Source organism: Chiloscyllium plagiosum, unplaced genomic scaffold (genome assembly GCF_037043375.1).
Source record: "Chiloscyllium plagiosum isolate Xiang-an unplaced genomic scaffold, Cpla_swu_hap1 HiC_scaffold_13, whole genome shotgun sequence".
NCBI classification, from domain to species: domain Eukaryota; kingdom Metazoa; phylum Chordata; class Chondrichthyes; order Orectolobiformes; family Hemiscylliidae; genus Chiloscyllium; species Chiloscyllium plagiosum.
In genome coordinates this window covers 47,904,665-47,929,936 of record NW_028270151.1, presented here as the reverse complement: position 1 = coordinate 47,929,936, position 25,272 = coordinate 47,904,665, and the positions used below count along the sequence as shown (strand labels likewise).

General features: G+C 45.6%; 1 long non-coding RNA gene across 2 annotated transcripts in view; it reads left to right on the top strand.

Annotated features, from left to right (window-relative positions):
- LOC148148316 (uncharacterized) overlaps nucleotides 1-25,272 on the top strand; it is a 62,838-nt gene that overhangs the window by 22,595 nt on the left and 14,971 nt on the right. Inside the window, exons 3-4 of one of the 2 annotated variants that reach the window (XR_015759185.1) lie at nucleotides 4,726-4,981; nucleotides 17,719-17,866. This is a non-coding gene — a long non-coding RNA (uncharacterized LOC148148316). Of the gene's footprint in view, nucleotides 1-4,725; nucleotides 4,982-17,718; nucleotides 17,916-25,272 lie in introns of both variants that reach the window. The other variant, XR_015759184.1, reaches the window with a different exon arrangement.

The following is a 25,272-nucleotide window of genomic DNA, read 5'->3' as shown; positions in this document are numbered from 1 at the left end:
TTACAGGGTGAATTTGACTTGTCATTTCTCCGGGTCTCTTGGCTGATTCTGGATTAGTGGTGCTGGAAGAGCACAGCAATTCAGGCAGCATCCGAGGAGCAGTAAAATCGACGTTTCGGGCAAAAGCCCTTCATCAGGAATAAAGGCAGAGAGCCTGAAGTGAGGAGAGATAAGCTAGAGGAGGGTGGGGATGGGGAGAAAGTAGCATAGAGTACAATAGGTGAGTGGGGGAAGGGATGAAGGTGATAGGTTGGGGCAGGGAGGGTGGAGTGGATAGGTGGAAAAGAAGATAGGCAGGTAGGACAAGTCATGGAGACAATGCTGAGCTGGAAGTTTGGAACTAGGTTGAGGTGGAGGAAGGGGAAATGAGGAAACTGTTGAAGTCCACATTGATACCCTGGGGTTGAAGTGTTCCGAGGCAGAAGATGAGGCGTTCTTCCTCCAGGCATCTGGTGGTGAGGGAGCGGTGGTGAAGGAGGCCCAGGACCTCCATGTCCTCGGCAGAGGGGGGAGGGGGAGTTGAAATGTTGGGCCACAGGGCGGTGTGGTTGATTGGTGTGGGTATCCTGGAGATGTTCCCTAAAGCGCTCTGCTAGGAGGCGTCCAGTCTCCCCAATGTAGAGGAGACCGCATCGGGAGCAACGGATACAATAAATGATATTAGTGGATGTGCATGTAAAACTTTGATGGATGTGGAAGGCTCCTTTAGGGCCTTGGATGGAGGTGAGGGCGCAGGTTTTGCAGTTCCTGCGGTGGCAGGCGAAGGTGCCAGGATGGGAGGGTGGGTTGTAGGGGGGCGTGGACCTGACCAGGTAGTCACGGAGGGAACGGTCTTTGCGGAAGGCGGAAAGGGATGGGGAGGAAAATATATCCCTGGTGGTTGGGTCTTTTAGGAGGTGGCGGAGATGTCGGCGAATGATTTGGTTTATGCAAAGGTTGGTAGGGTGGAAGGTGAGAACCTGGGGCGTTCTGTCCTTGTTACGGTTGGAGGGGTGGGGTCTGAGGGCGGAGGTGCGGGTTGTGGATGAGATGTGTCAGAGGACATCTTTAACCACATGGGAAGGGAAATTGCGGTCTCTAAAGAAGGAGGACATCTGGTGTGTTCTGTGGTGGAACTGGTCCTCCTGGGAGCAGATACGGCGGAGGCAGAGGAATTGGGAATATGGGATGGCATTTTTGCAAGAGGTAGGGTGGGAAGAGGTGTAATCCAGGTAGCTGTGGGAATCGGTGGGTTTGTAAAAAATGTCAGTGTCAAGTCGGTCGTCATTAATGGAGATGGAGAGTTCCAGGAAGGGGAGGGAGGTGTCAGAGATGGTCCAGGTAAATTTAAGGTCAGGGTGGAATGTGTTGGTGAAGTTGATGAATTGCTCAACCTCCTCGTGGGAGCACGAGGTGGCGCCAATGCAAATCATCAATGTAGCGGAGGAAGAGGTGGGGGGTGGTGCCAGTGTAATTACGGAAGATCGACTGTTCTATGTAGCCAACAAAGAGACAGGCATAGCTGGGCCCATACGTGTGCCCATGGCTACCCCTTTGGTCTGGAGGAAGTGGGAGGATTCGAAGGAGAAATTGTTAAGGGTGAGGACCAGTTCGGCCAAATGAATGAGAGTGTCGGTGGAAGGGTACTGTTGGGGATGTCGGGAGAGGAAAAAAACGGAGGGCTTGGAGGCCCTGGTCATGATGGATGGAGGTGTAGAGGGATTGGATATCCATGGTGAAGATGAGGCGTTGGGGGCCGGGGAAACGGAAGTCTTGGAGGAGGTGGAAGGCGTGGGTGGTGTCTCGAATGTATGTGGGGAGTTCTTGGATGAGGGGGGATAGGACAGTGTCGAGATAGGTAGAGGTGAGTTCAGTGGGGCAGGAGCATGCTGAGACAATGGGTCGGCCAGGGTGGTCAGGCTTGTGGATCTTGGGAAGGAGGTAGAACCGGGCAGTGCGGGGTTCCTGGACTAGGAGGTTGGAAGCTGTGGGTGGGAGATCTCCTGAGGTGATGAGGTTCTGTATGGTCTGGGAGATGATGGTTTAGTGATGGGGGGTGGGGTCATGGTCGAGGGGGCGGTAGGAAGAGGTGTCCTCGAGTTGGCGTTTGGCTTCAGCGGTGTAGAGGTCAGTGCGCCAGACTACCACTGCGCCCCCTTTATCCGCTGGCTTAATGGTGAGGTTGGGATTGGAGCAGAGGGATTGGAGGGCTGCGTGTTGTAAGGGTGAGAGGCTGGAGTGGGGGTAGACAGGTTGAGGCGGTTAATGTCCCGGCACCAGTTGGAAATGAAGAGGTCGAGGGCAGGTAATAGGCCAGCGTGGGGTGTCCAGGTGGATGCAGTGTGTTGGAGGTGGGCGAAGGGGTCCTTGGTAGATGGGCAGGAGTCCTGATTGTGAAAGTAAGCTCGGAGGCGGAGGCGGCGGAAGAAGTGTTCGACGTCATGGCGTGTATTAAATTCATTGATGCGTGGACGGAGGGGGATGAAGGTGAGTCCTTTACTGAGGACTGATCGTTCGTCCTCAGTGAGGGGAAGGTCTGGAGGGATGGTGAAAACTCGGCAGGGCTGGGAGCTGGGATCTGGTGTGGGTGTGGAGCTGGGAGTGGGGGCGGAGCCAGTAACCGAAGCGGGTGTGATGGTGGGGGGAATGGGGGTGGAGTCATGAGCAGGGGCGGTGTTCCCCTCAGGGTTTTGGGGGCCGGGAATGGTGACAGTTGGCAATGTGGGGGGGCGTATCAGCAGAATGCAGGTGAGTGGTGCTGGTGGGGGCGGAAGTGGTGGCAGACACGGCAGTAGGGGTGACGGAAGTCACTGAGCGTGTGACATCAGCGATAATGTGAGGGGCAGAAGTGATATCACGTGTGATGCATGAGGAATTGTGAGGGGCGGAAGTGGTTGTGGGAGTGGCCATGATGGGGGCAGAAGTGACATCATCAATCAGTGTGGGGGTGGCAGCTGCACCAGCCGCATGGCTAATGGCGTCCAAGCAGTTCCAGAGGCCGGGGGAATCTTCTGGAATGTTTGAGGAGCGCTGGTTATGGAGGTGGGTAGATAACAGTTTGTTGTACTTACAGTTTTTGATGTTTGAGATGGAGTTGAAATACTGTTTATTGAAAGTATGAATTCTCCTGAGGATGTAGTACAGAGTGGGTCCTTTGCAATTCTGAGAGAGTGTGGCCCTCAGCTGAGGCAGGGCTGACTGTAGAGAGGTTAGGTATCGGCGCATTGCTGCAAGTGTGGAGCGGGGGATCTTGAAGGAGAACTGTTGCTGGTGTTTTTGAATCTGTAGTCTGTACTGTTTGTCCTGTTCGGGTCCAAACTCTGCTGGTTTAAAGGTGGTCCGGAGTCCGTGTGGGATGAGTTGGTTACGGAGGCAGGCACTGAGGAAGCAAATGTGGCTGTGGTAGCGAGTTTGTTTCAGGACATGGTTGAAGAGCTTCAGGGCAGAGGAAATGACCTGGAAGTTGCAGTGGGAGAGGGACTCCCTGAGATTCTTGTAGAGAGAGGAGGAAAACTTCTTCAAGGCGGGCATCCTTGCAAGAGGATTCGCAGTAGGGTTAAAATCAACGAGGTAAAAACAATGACTGCAGATGCTGGAAACCAGATTCTGGATTAGTGGTGCTGGAAGAGCACAGCAGTTCAGGCAGCATCCGAGGAGCAGTAAAATTGACATTTCGGGCAAAAACCCTTCATCAGGAATAAAGGCAGAGAGCCTGAAGCGTGGAGAGATAAGCTAGAGGAGGGTGGGGGTGGGGAGAAAATAGCATAGAGTACAATAGGTGAGTGGGGGAGGGGATGAAGGTAATAGGTCAGGGGCAGGGGGAGGGTGGAGTGGATAGGTGGAAAAGAAGATAGGCAGGTAGGACAAGTCATGGAGACAGTGCTGAGTTGGAAGTTTGGAACTAGGGTGAGGTGGGGGAAGGGGAAATGAGGAAACTGTTGAAGTCCACATTGATGCCCTGGGGTTGAAGTGTTCTGAGGCGGAAGATGAGGCGTTCTTCCTCCAAGCGTCTGGTGGTGAGGGAGCGGCGGTGAAGGAGGCCCAGGACCTCCATGTCCTCGGCAGAGTGGGAGGGGGAGTTGAAATGTTGGGCCACAGGGCGGTGTGGTGAACCTGATAACACTTCTTTCATTCACTCCCCGATCACCTTTGAACATGTCTCTCCCCTCCTTCACATCTTTAGCCTACAAACACAAACATACACTACAACACTTCTCTTTCTCCTCCCAGTTATGCTCATCTATTCTCTTACACATTTAAACTAGCCTCCACTCACAAACCTGCGCATCAACTCTACTTTCTCGCTCACATTACTCACTCTTGATGTTACATTCCTCACCTCCACTTGCTCATTTTATCTCTTTCCTACTGCTCTTGACACGTATTACATGAAGAAACCTATCATCTCCTCACTTATGAACAGACACTCATACTCTTTTTCATGTAGGCTCATAATATAATGGGATAAGTTAGGGGAGAAACTAGCATCATTATCATGCAGAACTGAAAGCTGTAGAGATCATTAGAACCAAATGCAGCCAGTAGTACTGCGAAAGGCAAGATTGGGTGTTTACCACAGGATGAGTGCATTTGACTTGTAATCTTTCATTCATCCTTGCAATTATGCAAAAGGCTGCATAGCTTCATGCTCCATTGTCCAGGTTATCACCTGAAAATGCACAACTTGTACCTTCTCCCCTAACTATTGTTCCTTTTATTTTTCTTCTACTCCCTTTTTGGTTGCAGGAGACACTGGCACAAGAAAATGCTCGAAAGGAGTATGCACCATAATGGAATGATCACTCCCAGACACCAGCTTGGACATAAGCACTTGCAACCAATCACTCAGTCAGCTGGAGAGTTAGCACGTGATAAAACATGCAACATGAATGAGCAACTGCAGGTTCTGACAACCATGGCAACACAGCAGATATGGCAAGATCATTTCTAAACTCTGCTGAGGAGGACAGAGCTGAGAACCTCTTGGGATCCAATTATGAAAGTAAATGTCGAGGATTACATAGAAAACTGTGCTAGGTGTCAGAAAGCTTGACAGAGCTGTGGCTGAGAGAGTGGAGAAGTTCACTTGCGGCCTGGGGGCATCAATTACATAGCATCAGTGTATAACAGAGTGGGCACCTCCTCAAGTTGAGCTGCCTGATAGGAATTCCCACTGGCAGGATTTCCAGCATCTGTGAAAGCTTAACCACATGCTCTGTCTTGGAAAAGTAAAGATCCATCTTTGAGCAGTTGGTGGAGCAAATGGGTAGGGACCTTTAAAAAGTCAGTCTTCTTCAGCCTGCTGTCCCAGAGATCAGTGGAAATTATTGGCTGTAAGTATCTCAAATCTCCTAAAGTTAGCAACGTCAACCTTTCATCAGCTTCACTGAGGCTTCTAAGGCAGCACCTTATAAGAGTAGTATGATTGATAGTTCAACCGATAAAGGCCCTCGGTGGTGGGGCAAGGGAGTGTTTGTGGAGAACTGGAAGTGCTATTGCAACCAGGATGGCTAGGTGGGGTTCTCTCTGAGGCCCTTACCTCAGAACAGGATGGCAACCAAATTATTTCATGCTTTAGTAGCCACACTGGCATTGGGCAAACTGCCCCAGAGGCAGGAAGTAGCACTTAATAAATGAGCATCCCTGGCCAACTCTTTCAGTACAATTACAACACTGGCATCTACCTGACAATGTAGAAAATTACCCAGGTATGCCCTATACACAAGGGCAGGATAAATCCAACCCAGTCAATTACTGTTCCATCAGTCTACTCTCAATCATCAGTACACTGATGGAAGGGTCATCAACAGTGTTATAAAGCAGCGTCATCTCAGCAATAACCTGCTTAGTGATACCAGGGCCGCTCAGCTCCTGACATCATTATACCCTTGGTTCGAACATGGACAAAGGAGGAGCTGAATGCCAGAAGTGAAGTGAGAGTGACAGCCCTTGATATCAAGACTGCATTCAACTGAATGTGGCATCAAGGAGCCGCAGATAATATGGGATCAATAAGTATTGGGGAAAATTCTGGTGGAATCATACCTGACACATAAGAAGATGGTTGTGGATTTTGGAGGTCAGTCATTTCAACTCCAGGACATCTCTACAGGAGATCCTCAGAGTTGTATCCTAGGCCCAACCATGTTTAGCTTAATCAATGACAATCCCTCCATCATATGGTCTTAAAAGGAGATATTTGTTGATGATTGCACAATGTTCAACTCTACTTGCACCTCCTCATATAATGAAACAGTTCATGTTAAAATACAAGATTTGGACAGCAAAAATACCAAAGAACAGCAGATGCTAGAAATCCAAAACCAAAATAGGAATTGTTGGAATAACTCAGCAGGAATGGCAGCATTTGTGGAGAGAAAGTCGACTTAACATTTTGGGTCCAGTGATCCTCCATGTGACTCATGGGTCAACCCATAACAAGGGAACTGCAACAATTGAAGAAGTCAGCTCACCACCACTTTTGCAAGGGCAAGCTAGATCTGGACAACCTTCAGGCTTGGGCTGACAAAAGGCAAGTAACATTCGCATCACACAAATGCCAGGCAATGACCATCACCAATAAGAGACAATCTAACTACTACCTCTTAATATTCAATGATGTTACCATCACTGAATCCCCCACTATGAATATCCTGGGTTTACCATGAACCAGAAACTCAACTGGACTCACCACATAAACATGGTGGCTACAAAAACAAGTCAGGGGCTATGACTACTGTGATGAATAACTTGCCAAAGCTTGTTCATCCTATAAAAGACACATTTTGGGAGTGTGATGGCATATTCCTCACATATATTGATGGATGCAGCTCCAATAATAATCAAGAAGTTCAACAGCATGCAGGACATAGCAGCCAGCTTGATTGGCACCACATCCACAAACATCCACTGTCTTGACCATTAATGCCCAGTGGCAGCAGTGTGTACTGTCTACAAGATGCACTGCAGTAATTCATCAAAGATTGCAGTTTTGGGCCCCATATCTCAGGCAGGATGTACTGGCCTTGAAGTGTGTTCATAGGAGGTTCACGAGAATAGTCCCAGGAATGAAAAGCTTAACATATGAGGAACGTTTGAGGACTCTGGATCTATACTTGTTGGAATTTAGAAGGATAATGGGGGATCTAATTGAAACTTACAGAATACTGAAATGCCTGGATAGAGCAATTGTTGGGAAGATGTTTCCAATGGTAGGAAAGACTAGGACCTGAGGGCACCGCCTTTGAATAAAGGGAAGTCCTTTTAAAACAGATAAGGAGAAACTTCTTCAGCCAGAGAGTGGTGAATCTATGGAATTCAGTACCACTGAAGGCTGTGGAGGCTAGGGCATTGAATATATTAAAGACAGAGTATGAAGGGTTACAGCGAGAAAGCAGGAGAATGGGGTTGAGAAACCTATCATCCATGGTTGAATGGCAGAGCAGACTCGATGGGCTGAATAGCCTAACTTCAACTCCTATGTCTTATGGTCTTATCATTAGAAAGGACCTCCCAAATCCAGGACTGCTTCCATCTGGTAGGACAAAGGCAGCACATACATGGGAGCACTGGCACTTGCAAGTTCCCCTCCAATCCACTCGCTATCCTGACTTGGAAATATCTACCAGTTCCTTCACTGACACTGAGCCAAGATCCTGGAATTCCCTCCTTAATGGGATTGTAGGTTAACCCACAGCAAGTGGACTGCAATGGTTCAAGAAGGGAACCTCACCACCAGCTTCTCAAGGGCAACTAGGGATGTGAAATAAATGCTGGCCAGCCAGTGGTGCCGATATCCCAATAATGAATTTTCTAAAAGTTAGGTGTATCAATTAGCCATCGGGTTGGTAATCTAATTGCCAAGCTTCCAATGGCTGTCAATGTGGTATGGTAGTTTGAAAACCCCTTCCTACACCTTTCCCCCTGCACCATTTGCCAGGCCTCTCACTTCCTATACGATCTAATGGATCCAATATATCAGGAGAATTCAATCCCAGAATTCATTTTCTTTTATTAGATATTCAGCATCTGTCACTTTTTTTGTGCTTTTGTTATACATTACAATCTAATCTTAGTTTTATGACATCGTTAGAAAGTCATGATAAGAATACTGCCCTCTTATCATTCTCAGGTATTGTCTATATAAAATAAGATAATTTGCTGGTTGTCCTATTTAATCTGCCAGTGTTTATTTCAGTCAATGAATTACAGCAATTTGTTGGTAGACTGACTAATGTTTGTGCAAAAGTAATGATTTTAGGCGTATCGCAAATATGTGCTTACAGCGTGTCAGTGAAACTAGGTCAGTTCAAAATGTGTGATGGATTGGAACATTAACTCAAATTAGAATAAATAATTAAATCCTCTGACTCAGAAAAATTCTGAATATCATTTAAATAATGTTTTCAGTAAAAATTTGTGAATAGACCTTAAGTATATTCAGTGGCACTGAATTAATACTAGGAATTGGCTATCATTCATCTTCCCATCCAACCTCCACCAAAATGGACCAGAATCCAGGAATCAGCAGGCAAGCCAATGATACTACTTTGTCTATTCATTCATCAGTGATCCCAAACCCCAGCAGACAATAAAATTTCAAATGTCTAAACTCATGTCTGCTTTGTAGGACACTTGATTTTCAATCGGGCTGATAGACTGAGCTGCTGACCCTAAGCCTCAAGTCCCTGAGCATGTCTCAGAATTTCCTGAATACAGACAGCAGAAAAGTCAGCATGATATTGTGGCTAATTCTCACTTCAACACCACTTAGCCCCAGTCTTGAATTGAAAGTTGCATCAAAAAAAGGAAGTGAACTGCGGTTTTAATTTGGTATGCAATCATCTTTATCGTTTGACAATATTATCAAGTCAGGCCACAGCTTCAATATGATTGACAGTGGCGTTATCCAATCAGTAAGCACCTCTTATATTTGTTACAAATCAAATTGAAACTTGAGGGCAGGATGTTTGGAGACAAGACGTTGGTTTGGATCATCTGGAATGTACTGGCAGGGAGTGTGGTGGAAGTGTGGTGGAAGGTGTAGGAAGGGGTTTTCAAACTACCATACCACATTGACAGCCATTGGAAGCTTGGCAATTAGATTACCAACCCGATGGCTAATTGATACACCTAACTTTTAGAAAATTCATTATTGGGATATCGGCACCACTGGCTGGCCAGCATTTATTTCACATCCCTAGTTGCCCTTGGCTTTCAAGAAGATTGGATCTTTCTCTGAAGACAAAATACCTCAGGGGTATGGACACAAGACAAGAAAGTAGCACTAAGTGAATCACTGTTGCAGGAAGCTGGCAAAGACATGACGGGCCAAATACCCTCCAGTGTTGCAACTATTCTATTATTCTATGCCTTTAGATGGCAGAAGCACTGTCCGAAATAACACTCACACAATTTAACTCACTGTTGACAGATAAAGAGGATTGGCTTTTTTTAAATGATCTTTTTCATGATATCTAGTGCTATAGACTAGGCCAGACCCCTCAAAACATTTTTAAGCAGGTAGCCAAGACAGTAACTTTGCTATTTGTTTAGCTAGGTGTATAGTAGATATTCCCGGCGTAAATTAACTGGGTCAAGTTTTAAACAAACTTTATTCACAAAATTACGGAACGAAACATAAAGAACAGAAAATAAAATACCCGATTACTTATCCGACCAAACCCAACTTAATGATGCTGTTCTGAAAACACGCACATCCCTTAGCACAAACAGTAAAACATGGCACAGGCTTGCAATTTGCAAGGAGAGAGAAATGTCCAGCAGCTTGTTTCACAAGTCCCCTGTTGTAACTGAACCAACTAAAGTTCTGAACTGAGCTGCTCAGCTAAAGAGCTGGCCATGCCCCCTTTACTATACCTTCTTTTTAAGACATGGAAGTCTTAGGCTTGAGGTAACATCTTTTTAGGGGTAAACAAAAAGGGACCCAATAAACTGTTCATCTCTGCACCAACTCAGCTGTTTCAGAGCCTGGGCTGTTTTATGACCCCTCTGAAAAAAAATCAAGGACACGGTAACTTTGAGAAAAAAGAACAGCTTTGAGAAAAGGACCAGCATTGTGACACTAGATGTCTCAAATGCTTTTACAAATAAAAAACAAAATGTAGACCTGTGCACTAGAATTACGAAGATTGTTGTTTATACGTAGAATCCCTACAGAGAGGATAGAGGCCATTTGCCTAATCAGGTCTACATTAACTCTCTGAAGAGGATCCCACCCAGATCCTGCCCCCTACTGTATTCCCATAACCCTACATTTAGCATGGCCAGTCCACCTAACCTGCACATCCCTGGACTGTGTGAGGAAACCAAGGGACAACATTTTCATGCAGAGGGTGGTGCATGTATGGAATGTGCTGCCAGAGGAAGTGGTGAAGGCTGGTACAATTACAACATTGAAACTTTATTGCTGGAACAGCACAGCAGGTCAGGCAGCATCCAGGGAACAGGAGATTCGACGTTTCGGGCACAGGCCCTTCTTCAGGAATGAGCAGAGAGTGTTCAGCAGGAGAAGATAAAAGGTAGGGAGGAGGGACTTGGAGGAGGGGAGTTGGAAATGTGATAGGTGGAAAGAGGTCAAGGTGAGGGTGATAGGTCGGAGTAGGGTGGAGGCGGAGAGGTCAAGAAGAAGACTGCAGGTCAGGAAGGCGGTGCCGGGCTGGAAGGATCCGGCTGAGACAAGGTGGGGGGAGGGGGGATGAAGAAACTGGTGAAGTCCAAGTTCATCCCCTGCGGTTGGAGGGTTCCCAGTCGGAAGATAAGACGCTCCTCCTCCGACCGTCGGGTTGTTGTGGTTTGGCGGTGGATGAGTCCAATGACCTGCATATCCTCGGTGGAGTGGGAGGGGGAGTTGAAATGCTGTGCCACAGGTTGGTTGGGTTGGTTCGTCCGGGTGGCCCAGAGGTGCTCCCTGAATCGCTCCGCAAGTAGGCGGCCTGTCTCCCCAATATAGAGGAGGCCACACCGGCTGCAGCGGATGCAGTAGATGATGTGGGTGGAGGTGCAGGTGAATCTGTGGCGGATATGGAAGTTTCCCCTGGGGCCTTGGAGAGAAGTGAGGGGGGAGGTGTGGGCGCAAGTGTTGCACCTCCTGCGGTTGCAAGGGAAGGTGCCGGGAGTGGTGGTTGGGTCGGTGGGGGGTGTGGATCTGACAAGGGAGTCGCGGAGGGAGTGGTCTCTACGGAAAGCTGATAGGGGAGGGGAGGGAAATATATCCTTGGTGCTGGGGTCTGTTTGGAGGTGGCGGAAGTGACGGCGGATGATGCGCTGTACATGGAGATTGGTGGGGTGGTAGGTGAGGACCAGTGGGGTTCTGTCCTGGTGGCGGTTGGAGGGGCGGGGCTCAAGGGCGGAGGAGCGGGAAGTGGAGGAGATGCGGTGGAGGGCACCGTCGACCACGTCGGGGGGGAAATTGCGGTCCTTGAAGAAGGAGGCCATCTGTGTTGTACGTATTTTGAACTGGTCCTCCTGGGAGCAGATGCGGCGGAGACGAAGGAATTGGGAGAATGGGATGGCGTTTTTACAGGGGGCAGGATGGGAGGAGGTGTAGTCCAGGTAGCTGTGGGAGTCGGTAGGTTTGTAGTAGATGTCCGTGTTGATTCGGTCGCCTGAGATAGAAACAGAAAGGTCTAGGAAGGGGAGGGAGGAGTCCGAGACTGTCCAGGTGAATTTGAGGTCGGGGTGGAAGGTGTTGGTGTAGTGGATGAACTGTTCAACCTCCTCGTGGGAGCACGAGGAGCACGGCGCTACCTCGTGCTCCCACGAGGAGGTTGAACAGTTCATCCACTACACCAACACCTTCCACCCCGACCTCAAATTCACCTGGACAGTCTCGGATTCGGCGCTACCTCGTGCTCCCACGAGGAGGTTGAACAGTTCATCCACTACACCAACACCTTCCACCCCGACCTCAAATTCACCTGGACAGTCTCGGACTCCTCCCTCCCCTTCCTAGACCTTTCTGTTTCTATCTCAGGCGACCGAATCAACACGGACATCTACTACAAACCTACCGACTCCCACAGCTACCTGGACTACACCTCCTCCCATCCTGCCCCCTGTAAAAACGCCATCCCATTCTCCCAATTCCTTCGTCTCCGCCGCATCTGCTCCCAGGAGGACCAGTTCAAAATACGTACAACACAGATGGCCTCCTTCTTCAAGGACCGCAATTTCCCCCCCGACGTGGTCGACGGTGCCCTACACCGCATCTCCTCCACTTCCCGCTCCTCCGCCCTTGAGCCCCGCCCCTCCAACCGCCACCAGGACAGAACCCCACTGGTCCTCACCTACCACCCCACCAATCTCCATGTACAGCGCATCATCCGCCGTCACTTCCGCCACCTCCAAACAGACCCCAGCACCAAGGATATATTTCCCTCCCCTCCCCTATCAGCTTTCCGTAGAGACCACTCCCTCCGCGACTCCCTTGTCAGATCCACACCCCCCACCGACCCAACCACCACTCCCGGCACCTTCCCTTGCAACCGCAGGAGGTGCAACACTTGCGCCCACACCTCCCCCCTCACTTCTCTCCAAGGCCCCAGGGGAAACTTCCATATCCGCCACAGATTCACCTGCACCTCCACCCACATCATCTACTGCATCCGCTGCAGCCGGTGTGGCCTCCTCTATATTGGGGAGACAGGCCGCCTACTTGCGGAGCGATTCAGGGAGCACCTCTGGGCCACCCGGACGAACCAACCCAACCAACCTGTGGCACAGCATTTCAACTCCCCCTCCCACTCCACCGAGGATATGCAGGTCATTGGACTCATCCACCGCCAAACCACAACAACCCGACGGTCGGAGGAGGAGCGTCTTATCTTCCGACTGGGAACCCTCCAACCGCAGGGGATGAACTTGGACTTCACCAGTTTCTTCATCCCCCCTCCCCCCACCTTGTCTCAGCCGGATCCTTCCAGCCCGGCACCGCCTTCCTGACCTGCAGTCTTCTTCTTGACCTCTCCGCCTCCACCCTACTCCGACCTATCACCCTCACCTTGACCTCTTTCCACCTATCACATTTCCAACTCCCCTCCTCCAAGTCCCTCCTCCCTACCTTTTATCTTCTCCTGCTGAACACTCTCTGCTCATTCCTGAAGAAGGGCCTGTGCCCGAAACGTCGAATCTCCTGTTCCCTGGATGCTGCCTGACCTGCTGTGCTGTTCCAGCAATAAAGTTTCAACTTTGATCTCCAGCATCTGCAGACCTTACTTTCTCCACAATTACAACATTTAATAGGCATCTGGATGGTTATATGAATATGGAGGGTTTAGCGGGATATGGGCCAAGCACTGAAGGGTCTGTTTCCATGCTGTGACTCTATGCAGTCAAAGTGAGAATGTGCAAATTCCACATAGACTGCCACCTAAGGCTAGAATCGAACGTCGAGCCCTGGTACTATGAGGCAGCAGTGGAAACCACTGAACCACCCAGCCAACTGTATACCTTTGGCTTGTACTCCCTTGAGTTTAGCCGATTGATGGTAACCTAATTAAAGTGCTTAAAATGATAAAAGAATTTGACAGGGTTCAGAAGGAGATACTATTAGATATAGCCATTCTAAAGGGATGTTCCAACTGTAGTGATTGTAACGAGGTCAGACAGGTGAACCTCACCCACAAAACAAGTTCCCTGATTGGGATAGTTAATGTGGTCCAATCAGGGAGCTCTGGCTGACAGATGTAGGCAGGAGTGTCAGAGATTCTGTTCACTCTGAGAGTTGGCTCTGAGGGAGTTGGATCAATGTCAAGGACTCTCTGGGTGTAAATAAAGGGTGACATACTGGCCTCTGTGAAGTTATTTCAGTGGCAATGAGAGAATAGCCTGCTTCTGAAGAAATTTGTTCACAATTGCTGTCTTTAAGTTAAGGTAAGCATTTCTGCCACCATGCCGTTATTTGGGAAGCTTGGCTCTTTCAATCCTGCCAGTGCGCGTAGCCACCAATATTGAGGGTGCTGCATGGACAAAAAACATCCCGGACATTCCAATGAGTGTGGTAACAGTAGGACAAAGTTGATGGTTAGGTAGATGCAGAAGTTGATACTTCATTATTTAAGTTATGAGATTCCCAATTATCTTAATGTCCAAAGGCCTGTTTTAATATATTTGAAATGGCTTGTTCCAGGCACTGTAAGGAAATTTAAATTCCCCAAGCAATCCCCATAGCCAACTAAAGCACAATGCCTCCATGGTTCTGATACAACTCCAGTCTACTCAACAGATATATTCCCATTGAAGTATGTGGAATATTGTTTTGTTCTTATGGGCAGGGAGGAAAAGAATTATTTATAAATGCCAGTTTTGCCTCTATGGTGATACGCCTGCCTCCAAATCTGAAGGTTGCATGTCCAATACTCGAGGCTGACATTTCGCTGCCTTATTGAAGATAGTTGTTCTGTTGGGCATGTTGTGATTTTGAAGAAATGTAAACAAAGTTCTCATTTGCTCTGTTGGGTGGGCTGAAAGGATCTCATGACACTCCAAGAAGCACAAGTGAGTTCTCATGGGTTCCTGAGCAATAAAGCAGATGATCATGCTCTCAGTATATATCTTGCTGTCACCAAGCTGTGAAATGAGGCTGGTAGTATCTACAATGTGTTGAGGATATAAATACAAAAAAGAATAATTTACCAAATCAAGATTGTCAGTAAAATAAAAATACTGTTATTCTCATGTCTAGCAAGTAGATATAACTGGTTGTTTACAACATAATCAAAAAGTGTGGCATTGGAAAAGCACGGCAAGTGAGGCAGCATTCGAGGAGTAGGAGAGTCGGCGTTTTGGGCATAAGCCCTTCATCAGGAATGTGTGAAGGGTTTATGCCCGAAGTGTTGACTCTCTGCTCCTCAGATGCTGCCTGACCTGTGTGCTTTTCTAGCGCCACCCTTTTTGACTCTGATCTTCAGCATCTGCAGTCCTCACTTTCTCCTGTTTACATCAGAAGTTTAGGATAAACTACAACATTTATGTTCCATGATATTTTCTCTAAATATCCACACAAAATGGTTGACTTTAGTAATATGACGTCTTTCACAGGGGAAGATTAAAAACATAAGCTGTAGTGTTTTGAGATTTGCTGGAATGATTCTCGAAATATCCACACAAAATGGTTGACTTTAGTGATATGATGTCTTTCATGGGGGAAAATGAACAAAATAAGCTATTGTGTTTTGAGATTTACTGGAATGATAATCAGGACTGAGAGGATACACCTTTTCAGAAAAGACTTAAACGGCTGGGAATCTTTTCTGTAGAAAAAAGAAAACTGAGGAGTGATTTAGCAGAGGGCTTTAAGATTTTGCAAAATCCTGCAGTCGTTAGTCTTAGATGAATAAGCAAATCAGATTAGCTGTGTTTCAAGATTATATTAGGTTTCCTACAGTGTAGAAACTGGCCCTTCGGCCCAACAAGTCTATACTGACTCTGCGAAGAGCAACCCACTCAGACCCATTTTCCCCTACTCTATATATATCCCTGACTAATGCACCTAACACTTTGGGCAATTTAGCATGACCAAGTCACCTGACCTGCACATCTTTGGATTGTGGGAGGAAACCGGAGCACCCAGAGGAAACGTGTGCAGACATGGGAAGAATGTGCAAATTCCACACAGACAGTCGCCCGAGGCAAGAATCAAACCTGGGTCTCTGGCGCTGTGAGGCAGCAGTGCTAATCACTGAGCCACTGTGTTTTATACATAGCCCCTGATATTCTGTTTCATTGAAGTAATTGGATATTGTCATATTCTGCTCAGAAAAATACAAACCTCCTGGATTTAAGTGGAATTCCAATCTAACAACTATAACTCAGCATATAATCTGACCTCGACAATGTGATCTTTTCGCTGGTTCATAACTTTAATGAGAGTTGACTTTCTTCTTGATCGTGCGCAACATTAATGAAATGACATAATTGGCAACCTGTGGCACAGCTCCAAAATGTCTACTTTTAGCTACACATTAGCTTCTCTTTTTCTATTTCAAACTACATGAGCGATTATATCCATAGAATCCCTACAGTGTGGAAACAGGCCACTGGCCCAACAAGTCCACAGCGACCCTCCAAAAAGCATTCCACTCAGACTAATCCCCCTATTCTATCCCTGTAACCTTGCATTTCTCATAGCCAATCCACATAACCTATGCATCCCTGGACACTATGGACAATTTAGCATTGTCCATCCACCTAACATTGACATCTTTGGACAGTGGGAGGAAACTGGAAACTTAAGCCTGTGTTAATTCCTGCATAACTATTCAACTCACTCACAATTGACCTTGTCCCACAACTACCCATTCCTCAATCCTTTGTGTGACACTGCCAACCTCCAAACTGTGATTATGCAAAGCCAGGAGTCGTAGCGCAAATCTGAAAAATTGCAGATCAAATTAAACAGGATATTAGGAAAGCAGGAACTGGAGTAGACCATTCTCCCGTGAGCCTGCTTCGCCATTCTAGATCATGGTTGATCATCTACTTCAAATCCACATTCCTGTCCAAACATCACGTCCCTTCATGTTATTAGTAATTAGAAATCTATCAATCTCTGTTTTGAACTTACTTAATGATTGAGCTTCCACAGCTCTTTTGGATTGAGAATTCCAGAGACTCACCTTCCTCTGAGTGAAGATGTTCCTTCTCATTTCAATCCCAAATGGGTTGTCTTTTATTTGGAGATTGTATTCCCTGGTTCTAGACCCCACAGCTGGAGGAATTATCTTTTCTACATTTACTCTGTCTATACCGTTAATAATTGTGTGATTTTCAGTGAGAGTGCCTCTCATTCTTCTGAACTCCCCAGAGTAAGGGCTGAGTTTATTCAAACTCTCCTCATAGGTCAGACCCATCATCAAAGGAATCAGCCTGATGAATCTTCTCTGTCATCAATGGCAAATCTATCTTTCTTGAGGCTCGGGGACCAGAACTTCACACAATAGGTTGGGTGTTATCTCACCAGTGTTCCATAGAATTGAAGAAGGACGGCACATGGACTCTATTCTGCTTGTGATAAGGCTTAACTGCTGATTTCTGAATTGTTTGCTGTACCTGCATGCTAGCTTTCAATGACTTATGAGCAGACATCCAGGTCCCATTCAACATCAACACTATCCAATCTCTTAACATTTTAAACATACTGTATCTCCATTCCTCCTACTAAAGTAGACAACCATGCACTTATCCGTGATATAATCCACCTGCAAGCTCTTGTCCATTCACTCTGCCCATTTAAAACCCTTTGAAGCCTCTTTGCATTTTTCTCACAACTCACTTTCGCACAAAGCCCTGTATCATCTGCAAAGTTAGAAATATTACAAATGGCCCCCATATCTACATCATTGATATAGATTGTGAACAGCTGGGACACAAGCCCACACACTAATCCTTGTGATACCCCTCTGATCACAGCCTGCCAACCTGAAAATAACCCACTGATTCTTGCTGTCTGCATTTTGCCTCCTACCTAATCCTCAGTCTTTGCTCGTATGTAACTTTCAGTATGATGGCACTTTAATTTTGTTTAGTAACCTCCTGTGGAACTTTACCACAGATTTCTGAAAATCCAAATACATTACATCCACTTGCTCCCCCTTATCAACTTTGCTATTAACATCTTCTTTACTGCTCTTCTCTTAGATCTGCACAAAGCCAAACACATTGCTCTGCATAAGGTTTTCAATATCTTCACTAATCAATAATTTTTCTTTTCTTTCGCAGGCCCTAGTGCCAACCAGAACTCCCTACAGCAGTCTGAGTCTTTTTTTACTCCCACAACCTCTGAGGAGGAAGACTGTGAACCATCAGAGAATGTATGGAAAAAATGTTAAGACCTGTACCCTTCAATAGCACAAAGACTGTCAACATGGTGGGTACCTTAGTAGACACTGGGACACAATCTGGTGAGCAAATCCCAGGTATGTGCCCACAGCTAGTAGAAAAAAAAGCCCGAAACTCTGAGCTGCTGGTACATATACCACATCTGTTGCTCTACCACACCCAGCTCTACTGCAACATTTAGATTAGATTAGATTAGATTAGATTACAGTGTGGAAACAGGCCCTTCGGCCCAACAAGTCCACACCGACCCGCCGAAGCGAAACCCACCCATACCCCTACATTTACCCCTTACCTAACACTATGGGCAATTTAGTATGGCCAATTCACCTAACCTGCACATCTTTGGACTGTGGGAGGAAACCGGAGCACCCGGAGGAAACCCACGCAGACACGGGGAGAACGTGCAAACTCCACACAGTCAGTCGCCTGAGGCGGGAATTGAACCCGGGTCTCTGGCGCTGCGAGGCAGCAGTGCTAACCACTGTGCCACCGTGCCGCCCACTAACATCTACCCCTTTCCCCCCTGCCATTTTCACATTAACACTTCTTTGTTTCAAACAGGCATATCTTCATGCCTTCCCTTAAATGCTAAATTGTTACTGAGAAGCGGATGCTGGTGCATTACCATTGCTCAGTTGGGTGGCATAAATCCAGGAACGCATCTTGTCTTCATCAACACGTAGGTACCTAATGAAGTTGTAGTGGTTCCAAAGATATAGAAGGAGTAGACACAATAAAAGTAATCATCCTGACTGGAGGTCGGAATCCAAAATCCAGGTTTGCAGCTTGGTTTATGCTGTTGAGGTTCTGAATTGTTGAGTACTTCATTTGAGCACAAGCTAATTGGAAAGTTAATTCCAGCAAGTAAAGTAGTACAGAAATGGAAGTGCGTGTGTATAGGTTGATAGTTAAATCATCTCACTATCTAAGGAGGGATAACTTAACTGTGAACATTTATCTCAATGGTAAGAATCTGATTTTGTTGACTCTCATCCAATTAGCTCACCACATTTGCCATTACTCTCATCCCCTGAGGGAATAGAAAATCACGTCCATGATAATTTTCTCTGTTACAGTTTACAACTGAGTAAACATGATGATAGAAACATAAATTACACTTGAAATTCAGGGACATTTGCATTTATAAATCACTGGCCTTAAATACATCATTAGTATAAGTAACAGTTTTTATCTTTGTTTCATTCTTGGCACCTGTAAATTGGTAGCTACATAATTGAAGCATCATTAAGTCAAACCTTCCATTAAAGTGGCAAATCTTCAGGCATTCTGTTGACTCCAACAAAGGAAGGATTATAGACAATTTATCTATTGCTACAGGGCCATGGGTAAGTCAATTGAATTGATGAAGGCATTGCTGCACTTGATATGCAAGAAATATTCTTTCTATTATGTGGCAGCTTTTGTGTAACATTGATAACATCAGTATCTGAAACATTCAATTGTTTTTTCTGCTTCTAATCCATTCCAAAAGCTAGGCAACATTTTTGAAAATGTTGGAACTGTTATGTTGTTATGTTTGTCTCTAGGGACTGATAAAGAATCCTGAGATATGGGAATTCACTTCCAAATCACATAAATATTCTGGAGAGTGGAACTTGAGAAACTTCTGGAAAACCACTTACATCCCCTTGGTTGCTGAAAATACAATTGATGCTTGACATAGGTTACTGACATTAGATGTGCAAAAATAATTTCACTTCTTAGCCAGTTGAGATGCCAGGTATATATTCACCATTGCTATATATTGCCAGATGTATATTACTATCATTAGCTCACTGTATACTTGGAAAACTATTTTTAGTAACAAACTGCAAAAAGATCGTGGGATAAATATTCTTCTAAGGGCTATAATCTTCTGTATGTAACTATTAATTTTTAAAAAAAATTACATTGCACTGCCCAAGGTATCCTATTAGTTAGCTAACTTCATCAGCATAATATTAGTTGATATCAATGCAGCAAAACAAAGATGAAAGATTAAGGATTCAAGATTAGGAACAAAAATAATCAATTAGAGCTCACTAGAATATTCCCAGTGGTATTGGCGAGAATATTCAATTTTGTGTGCTTACTTGTTTGGACCAATCGCATTCACGTGCATCCATTGCGTATATGCAACTATACCTGATGAAAGCTTTCTTTTTTAAAATTCTTTCATACAATGTGGGTGTCACTGGTCAGGCAATTATTTATTACCTATCCCTAATTGCCTAGAAATATCAACACATTGCTGTGGGTCTGGACTCATGTGTAGGCCTCATTGCTGTGGGTCTGGACTCGTGTGTAGGCTACACCAGGTAAAAATGAGTTTCCTTCCCTAAAGTGAATCAGATGAGTTTGTCCCAAGCAATCATTTCATGGTCATCGCGAGACTCCTGATTCCAAATATTTATTGAATTAAATTCCACTATCTGCCATGGCAGGATACGAACCCAAGATTCCAAAACATGGTTATAGTTAATATTAACAAGATTAATATTAATCTTTGGACATTGGCGAGGCCACTGTTGGAGTATTGTGTGCAATTCTGGTCTCCTTCCTATTGGAAAGATGTTGTGAAACTTGAAAAGGTTCAGAAAATATTTACAAGGATATTGCCAGGGTTGGAGGATTAGAGCAATAGGGAGAGACTGAACAGGCTGGGGCTGTTTTCCCTGGAGCGTCAGAGGCTGAGGGGTGATCTTATAGAGGTTTACAAAATTATGAGGGGCATGGATAGGGTATGTGGATAGGGTAAATAGACAGTCTTTTCCCTGGGTGGGGAGTCCATAACTAGAGGGAATAGGTTTAGGGTGAGAGGGGAAAGGTGTAAAAGAGACCTAAGAGGCAGAGGGTGTTATGTGTATGGAATGAGCTACCAGAGGATGTGGTGGAGGCTGGTACAATTGCAACATTTAAAATGCATTTGGATGGGTATATAAGTAGGAAGGGTTTGGAGGGATATGGGCCGGGTGCTGGCAGGTGGGACTAGATTGGGTTGGGATATCTGGTCGGCATGGATGGGTTGGACCGAAAGGATTCTGGATTAGTCGTGCTGGAAAAGCACAGCAGTTCAGGCAGCATCCGAGGAGCAGTAAAATCGACATTTCGGGCAAAAGCCCTTCATCAGGAATACAGGCAGAGTATCTGAAGGGTGGAAAGTAAATCAGAGGAGGGTGGAGGTGGGGAGAAAGTAGCATAGAGTACAATAGATGAGTGGGGGTGAGGATGAAGGTGATAGGTCAGGGAGGAGGGTGGGGGAAGGTAGTAAAGAGTACAATGGGTGGATGGGGGTGGGATGAAGGTGATAGGTCAGAGTGGAGGGTGGAGTGGATAGGTGGAAAAGAAGATAGGCAGGTAGGACAAGTCATGGGGACAGTACTGAGCTGGAAGTTTGGAACTGGGGTCAAATGGGGGAAGGGGAAATTAGGAAACTGTTGAAGTCCATATTGGATCCCTGGGGTTGAAGTGTTCTGAAGCGGAATGTGAGGTGTTCTTCCTCCAGGCGTAGGTGGTGAGGGAGCGGCGGTGAAGGAGGCCCAGGACCTCCATGTCCTCGGCAGAGTGGGAGGGGGAGTTGAAATGTTGGACCCACAGGGCAGTGTGGTTGATTGGTGTGGGTGTCCCAGAGATATTCCCTAAAGCGCTCTGCCAGGAGGCATCCAGTCTCCCCAATGTAGAGGAGACTGCATCGGGAGCAACGGATACAATAAATGATATTGGTGGATGTGGAGATAAAACTTTGATGGATGTGGAAGGCTCCTTTAGGGCCTTGGATGGAGGTAAGGGAGGAGGTGTGGGCGCAGGTTTTGCAATCCCTGCGGTGGCAGGGGAGGGTGCCAGGACGTGAGGGTGGGTTGTAGGGGGGCGTGGACCTGACCAGGTAGTCATGGAGGGAATGGTCTTTGCAGAAAGCAGAAAGGGGTGGGGAGGGAAATATATTCCTGGTGGTGGGGTCCGTTTGGAGGTGGCAGAAATGTCAGTGGATGATTTGGTTTATGCGAAGGTTGGTAGGGTGGATGGTGAGCACCAGGGGCGTTCTGTCCTTGTTACAGTTGGACGGGTGGGGGTTTGTTTCCATGCTGAGCATCTCTATGACTCTATAATAGTCGAGTAATAATACCACTAAGCCATCACTTCCCCAAGGACGTTTCTATCCCTGGGATTGAGGTCAATTTAGTTTTGATTGCTTGCAGTTGTGGATATGCATCAAGCTTATCAAAATAAGAAAACTTTTCCCAGATGATGCACAGAATCACTCACACATGTGACAGAATTTTAATTGCTAAGGGTGCGTGGGTTCTGGTGTAGGCAGTGGGGTTAAATTCCTGAAAAATAGCACTGGGTCAGGAGCCTGCCAATTACTGCTTTTATCCTGGTGGATTTGCAGATGAATGGAGAACCTTCATTGAACAGTTGAGAGAGTAGTTAAAATATTCAAAAAGGATTCACCCCAGTATTCGATCTTTAATAACCAGAGATTGGGTTTCCTGAAATTACCAGGGTCAAGTAGCTAAGATCACAGCACAGAGAACATTTTTAATTAAACTGCCCAGTTGGTAAATGGGTGAAACTGAATGACAGACATCATGTCTGGTATGTTGTGGTTTACAGCACTTCTTCTGAGAAAGTGTTGTCACAACAAGTGAGGCGCAACCTCTTGTAAGTTAATTCAACTTGTAGATCTCCCACCTCGATCTGCACTTTTCAGCTGTCAGCCTTCATTGCAGCTTCATAGCAGCTTATGCAGCTCTGCTTGGACTTCTGATGAGAAGCAGCAGTCAGAACATCAACAACAGCACAGCTTCCTTCTCTTCAGCCAACATACCCTTCCAAGATTATATGGCTATGACACAAAGATTCAGCTTGAAGGAATGTTGCAACCAGTTGAATAGGTTCTCTATTTAACATTCCCTTGGCTAGCCACAGTGAAGATTTCTAATTCTTCTAGTGTGCAGCTAAATCACACTTCTATGAAAATGTGACCCTAATCGAAATTAAAGAGCCAGTTACTCGGTTTTCTTGAGTAAAAGAAGAATTTTAATACAGTACTTACCAATAACTGAGAAAAATAATAAAATATAATGTCAAACCCACAATCAAAATAGGTATATGAAGAGTGTTCAATATGAAAAGCAAGATCATGAATAGACAGTTTAAAAAGGTGTTAGGTTTTAACTGGAGACCACAGTTGATTAGCTGATGATTTGTATCCTTAGCAGGCATGAAGTTTAAAGATATATTTGGGATCTTGATGAATGAATGGAACTCCAATTTTCTGTGTAACTAGATTTTATTTTTAAGAAGCAGTGAGATAACAAGCGAAGAGTGTGCACTTTTCAGTTCTCTGTTATGAATCATTTTTCCTTCTCTGTTGCCTGAATTGCATTGTATATTTCCATGTCTGGCTTCATTTCTTTTTCAAGCTCGACCATCTATTGGCAACTTTCATCCCAACATGTGAAACTTCCAGAAATAATGTGAACCAAATAGGAAGCACAAATCTGAATCTGAACAACTTCTTATAACAATACTAATTTCAGTTCCAACTATTTCTTCCTGTTGATAGTTACATGAACTTGTTTCATCCAGACCAGGTCACCACAACAGCCATCTCAAGTCAGTGTTTTTCCTTTTTTTATAAACCATTTTAATCAGTGAAAAAGCACAGGAATGAAGATCAGATGAAGGAAGTGGAAATTTGAGAGCCTATTTTTACCTCTATCGTAATAGAAGGCAAAATCCCTAGCATGGGTTCAACAGGCAGTCTATTAGCTTTCTGAACTTGCCCGAGAATCAGTTAGGAATCTTCAGCTCTCACTGCGGGGTATGTTTGACATTCACAGTCTCCTGGATCGATACCACCTTCCTTGTAGATCTGGTGGACATTAACTACCACATTGGATGACATTAGAGGTCCCTTATCCCTAACAGTTCTCTATTTCAACTTTTAGTTCTGTGGAGGAATAAGGCAAAGAGTTGTTAACATTAGAAATGGTTTTAATAGAGATGGTCAACATTTGTGGAGGGAAACTGATCTATACATTTGATTTGACAAAGATGAGGGTGAGGGTTAGTGTTGACTATTCAGACAGCATTGTGAGGAGGTGCCTCAGACAGCATTGTGGAGGACAAATCATGTGTAAAACTGCACAGTATGTTGACCTAAGGATTCCTGTGTAGGAGAATGCTGGGAATGCAAGAGGGTAGAGCTTGTCGTTTGAATATGTTCAAGCACTCACCCTTCAGGTCATTGACCCTCTTGGAATGGAGTCAGCAGGTTCAAGAGGCTGCTCCCAACCTAACCTCTTCCACTTTGCAAGTTAAGTTTGACAGGTTGGCCTTTTCCTCCCTCTCTTCTGAAACATCACTTCATTTCAGTCTCTCACAATCTCCCATTGGAGAAACTTGAGGAAGGAAGGAATCTGAGACTTAGTGATTAGGAGGGGAGTGGTGGGGAGGAACAGCTTTCCCAGGCTTTCTTTCCATTTCTTTGGTTGTTGAAATCTTAGGAATTCATGAAAAGTTCAACTATTCTGGCTGTGGCTAGGGTTACTCTAAACAGAAATATTCCCTTTTTTATTCACTTATGAGAGATGTGTTGCCAGCATTTATTGACTGTCCCTGGTTGCCCTTGAAAAAGTGTTAGTGAGCTGCTTTCTTGAATCATTGCAGCCCATGCACTGTAGGTATGAGGGAGGGAATTTCTGGATTTCAGTTGAGACTTAAAGCCACAGATTTCCAACGTGCTACCGAACTCCCCACTGCATGCGGGACAGTTAGGATAAAGCTCGGCCCATACAGTTCCTCTCTGCGTTTCACCCCTTTACGGAAAATGCACTTGGGTAAGTCAGAACATGTTGCCATGGAAAGATACAATCGCTTAATTGTTGTGCAGGTAAGAATTTTCAAAAAAATGGGATGGGCCTCCTGCTGGCTTTGTTTTGACATTGTGAATCTGATATTTTGATGTGAAGTTAAATTGAAATACTGTAACTGTACAGTTCATGTACTCTGCATTGTACCCTGTGTTGAAATTGCAAAATTATTAAATAATTCTGTTTAGTTTTTCTGTAGAAAAGGAGATCAAACAGTGACATGATACTCAAATTGTTTGATTCTGCCATATGTTTAAGATGTTATAGAGTCATAGAGATGTACAGCACGGAAATAGACCTTTCGGTCCAACTCGTCCATGCCAACCAGATATCCTAACCTAATCTAGCCCCATTTGCCAGCACTTGGCTCATATCCCTCTAAACCCTTCCTATTCATATACCCATCTAGATGCCTTTTAAATACTGTAATTGTACCAGCCTCCACCATTTCCTCTGGCAGCTCATTCCATACATGTACCAGCCTCTGCGTGAAAAAGTTGTCCCTTAGGTCCCTTTTATATCTTTCCCCACTCATCCTAAACCTATACCCTCTAGT